The following is a 4,727-nucleotide window of genomic DNA, read 5'->3' on the forward strand; positions in this document are numbered from 1 at the left end:
GTTTTTTGGGCAGTGTAGAGTAGCACTTGTTGTTTGTCATTTCTCCGATCACAAATGCAGACATGGTTTTATGTTTACTCGACACATGCAACGCAACGCGTAAAAAGACAGTATAAGTCATTATAATCTGTAATTATGTCCCTACACTGTAAAAAATGATTCTGAGTTTTAGTCAGGTGGACAAGTCATGTCCTGTCAACTGGCAGTGTCTCACTACACAATAGGATGAGTTATAACAACCTCAACTTGAAGGGAAATGGAAAACTTTAAATAACATGTTCATATAACAACAAAGCATAAGTTCTATCAATTTTCTGTGTGATGCGCATGTGTCAGAAACTCTACGTCATGATGACGTACTCTTTTAACGAACTTGAGACGCGCCATCCGCCATTTTCTGCACGAGTCGAGAAGTTGCTGATCATGCAAGAAAAGACGAAGGAGCCCGCGTTTGAACGATTACAGATGGACTGCAGATAATAAAATGGGTAAGTATACCCTGATTTGTGCTTTCTATAATGTTAATTTAGGCTTGTTTCTTTGGCGCTCACCGTCCACGTTTTGATTTCAGGCAATCACATTTTGCAAACTAACGTTAATCGGGAGCCACACGCACTGCCAGGCAAATTCGTGTTTATTCACTTTCAGACGTTCCTGACAGTCCCTCAGACTTGAAATAAACCAATATTTCGGAGTATATGTTACGCCATTAACTCCAAACGTTCACTGAATTGAGAGAACTGATGAATACAAACAGCTGATACTGAGCATGAGTGTTCTACCGAACTGTTACAGCCGCGGTTCTCGGATCTCCAGTACACTGTGAATTTGGCGAAATGTAAGTTAATAAAAAAATAAAACGTATGCCTAAAGTTACTGGAAAATGCAAATGCTATTAGTTATATCAAACAGCATTTTTAACATGATGTACAGGCAACAACTGTTTAGTGAAAACGTAAATGAAATTTGCTATTTACTATTGTATGCACGTTATAGTTTAAGCTTTATGAGCTGAATCCTCATTTCTGTAAAAAGCTAATGAAGACTAGTTCAATTTATATCTATAAGACTTGTAAAACATCTGTTTGCACATCAGAGCCTTATATGGGTGCTTTTGCAAAAAGCTAATGTAAGAAACTTTTCCAAGACGACGATGATGGTGGTGATTATTATTATTTAACGTAGGTTATGATTACAAATTACTTTATTTGAATGTGTTTGAGCGTATTTACATTCGCTGGGACGATAGAAATGACCTCATTAGGTAAGGACGTAAAAGAACTAGTAAACCTGTTTTTTGAGCCGGTTCATTGAAACGAACTGTCCGAAAGAACCGGTTCGTGGAAAAGAACCGGACTTCCCATCACTACTAAAATTGTGGATCGAGTTAATGTTGATAAATAGATCAACCGTGTACATATAAGTGACTTTTTAGCGTTTTCTTAATCTGATCTCATTATCGTTAGTTTTAAGTAAGATGTTCAGTGAATATTTCTGTATGTAACGTGTATGTGTACTTGGCTGGAGTTTGACTTTTTGTTTTTTATTTGCAGGATCAGTACAGTGCTAGCAGAGTGGAAGCACAACTCCGTATTGATGCGGTGGTGTTGCAAGATTTGTTGATTTTCCTCGCCTAACCAGCGTGCCCTAATCACACACTACAAGCTGAAACACTGCCATCAGGCAAGTCACTGTCCACTCCCATGCATCTATAAAGATTGTGTATGCACATTTAAGAGTGAACTATCTCTGAAGAAGCATTTCACTTGTGACCATAGTGTGTTCAGAGTAAGTGTCTAAAAAGTAACCTATACGATATGTATGTCATATTCCAAGTCTTCTGAAATCATACAATCTCTTTGTATGATGAAAGCATCAAAATTTCAGTCTTGGGTTACAAAAATATTTGATTGTATTTGAGTCTACATAAATATCAAACCTCATTAGTTCTTGCAAGTCTTTTGATCAAATGTCATGACACAAGAACTAATGAGGTTTGATGTTGTTGTATTATGTCATAGGTATTCTTGAATTTTTTTCAAACTGACTGTTTTGTTGTTACCTTGTATTACTTCCTCTTTCCTTGTCACAGTTTTTGAACAGTGAAGTTTTGTGAATTTTTTTTAACACCGCTTATTGTGAATTCTTCATGTACATTTGTTCCTGCAATGAAAATATCTGATAATGACAAGGAGAGTTATCTGTACTATTTTGGCACTAAGATGGGTCTGTGCATAGAGAAGTTTGCACATGTTTGTGTGAGCTGTGTATATGTGAAGATTTTTCTCGTGTAGTGTTTTTATACCTTTGCAAGAGAATTCTTTGTGTCTGTGTTTTTGGATGCAATGTATCCATTTAAAAAGTAAATGCTGAGTTTCAATTTTGCAGTTGATTTCATAAAAAAATCTGGTTCATCACAGGACAACGTTGACTAAATTTTCTTCATTCCTGAATGTATGCGCGCGATCTGTACGTTATGTGCGAGCTTGTGTGTTCTGTCCGTGTGCAGCAATGTAGCAGCACATTAGTTTCGAGCGGAGATTAACAAACTGTACAAATTACAACATGCTTTCACCTCCCGCACTCGTCCATCGCCATTTTAACCGTAATATGTGATCCACATATCTGTCAAGCTAACTAATTATGTTTAATGCGTGAGTTGGCATAATTTGTGCTCGTGACGGAGCGAGTGAAAACCCTACGGAGCCCCTAAAGGGACATGGTGGTGGAAAAAAAATTCGGGGTGGGAGGACTAAAGCGAAACTGAAAGTATGGGCTCACGTACCGCTCTCATTCAACACAAATCCAAATGTTTCCATATTCGCAATGTATTTGAAGCAAACCCATTATTTATTAAATTAAATTAACTGGGCTTTGTACGTTCCAATATCGAAGGGGAAAAAATCATAATGAACAAAAATGTGCCGCACTGGAGTGGACCGGGGCTCACGCTGTACGGCACAGACTATAATACAGATTTAAATTGACTGTGTAACATTTTATCTGTATTGGTGATTCTATGTTTTATTTTAATAATGAACAGGCCGTTTGCAATGAATATGTGCGCATGATGCGCCGGCGCGATCAAATCGCTGAAACATAAAATACTCCGTCACTTACAATAGGGCATAATTCGAAATTGCAAAGTGCTAGCAGTTTGAAGATTCAATCATATAAAAGATTATTAGAAATTGTATAAAGTGAGCACTGATACGTTCTTATTTTACGTTCTCCGAAACGAGAATGCAATTTTCCCTGAATATCCAAAAGACTGCAAATGTGACATTGATTTCATTGATTTTTTCAACAAAAAAGGCAATATTAAGTGTACATTTTACATTTTAAATGTAGCCTACATTTTAAACACAATATTGTCAATATTGTTTGTTATATTTTACAAGGAAATAATAGTTCCAACGAAATCGTTGGTGAATGAATCTGCAGCTTTGAATGATTCGGAGAGTACTGATAATCGGAACTGATTAATAACCCTTTCATAACTACAACCATTTGCTTGGTTACTGAATGAATGAATGCTTCGCCTTGCTCATTAGACAGTGACTTGCCGCCACCTACTGGCGATTTTAGTTTTGAATCTACAAGTATAACTTCGTTTTGCCATCATTTATTGCTTTATTTATTATATTAATAATACACTTAATGGAATATGACATAAAACATGACATACAATTAATAAGGCTAGAAAAACTTTGCCTCTATAACAGTAAAAATGCACATGTAAATCAATTTAAGGGGGCAAATATGGTCCCTTAATGGAAAACTGTAACTGCGGTCTAAGTGGGGGTACTCAGAAGAATGTTAGGCTAAATGCCCTAGGGGGTACGCCATTGTAAAAGGTTTGAGAACCACTGGCTTAATGGATTACTGCGTTGATTGCCTGTAGTATATTTTTAATAAAATATAAAATGTGGGCTTTTTATATCACTTCTTCTTATATTAAGCCACGTTAAGCGCGGTTTTCTATGTGGGAAGAAAACGCTTATCATGCAATTCAGCTCATATGGGCTCATCTGCTTGCATGTACACAGAATATATTTTTAATAAGTTCTATAGCATATTTGGTCTTTTTTTATATCACCGTCTTCATTAAGCCGCGTTTTCTTTATGGAAGGAAAACGCTTCTGTTCTTCTGGGCTTACTGCTTTCATGTATAATTTATTAATAAACTGCATACCGAATTCGGCCTTTTTATACCACTATCTTAGTCCATTAATTAAGCATTTTCTTTCTATGAGGGATACTCTTAAAGTGCAATTCAATTTACCGGGTTACGTTCATATTCTGGGCTATTCTGCTTGTCTGTATGCTTTATTAATAAGGTATGTACTGAATTTAGTCATCCAGTGGTTTACATTAAGCGTTTTAGAATGTCCCAAAACCGTGCCTTGATAAGCATGCACTGACTATTTCGTCCAAGTTCAAAACAAAACTCTATGAACTGCTCCACTGTGAACGTATGGAGCTGTATGAACCACTACAATCTGTAAAGTAAACAGGAAGTGTTTGTCCGAACTCAACTGCTTTTGCGAGGGAACGCAAAAGTTTTGAGAGAGAACGCAAATGTTTTGCGAGGGAACGCAAAGTTTCTCGAGGGAACGCAAAAGTTTTGCGAGAGAACGCAAATGTTTTGCGAGGGAACGCAAAGTTTCTCGAGGGAACGCAAAAGTTTTGCGAGAGAACGCAAAAGTTTTGCGAGGGAACGCAAA

General features: G+C 36.9%; 1 protein-coding gene across 1 annotated transcript in view; it reads left to right on the forward strand.

The window, feature by feature from the left end:
* The window catches only part of LOC107725441 (phenazine biosynthesis-like domain-containing protein), a 22,240-nt gene that overhangs the window by 11,551 nt on the left and 5,962 nt on the right, over window positions 1–4,727 (forward strand). The window lies entirely within an intron of this gene.

The sequence above is a fragment of the Sinocyclocheilus rhinocerous genome, unplaced genomic scaffold, assembly GCF_001515625.1.
Source record: "Sinocyclocheilus rhinocerous isolate Xijiao unplaced genomic scaffold, SAMN03320098_v1.1 scaffold366, whole genome shotgun sequence".
Taxonomy (NCBI): domain Eukaryota; kingdom Metazoa; phylum Chordata; class Actinopteri; order Cypriniformes; family Cyprinidae; genus Sinocyclocheilus; species Sinocyclocheilus rhinocerous.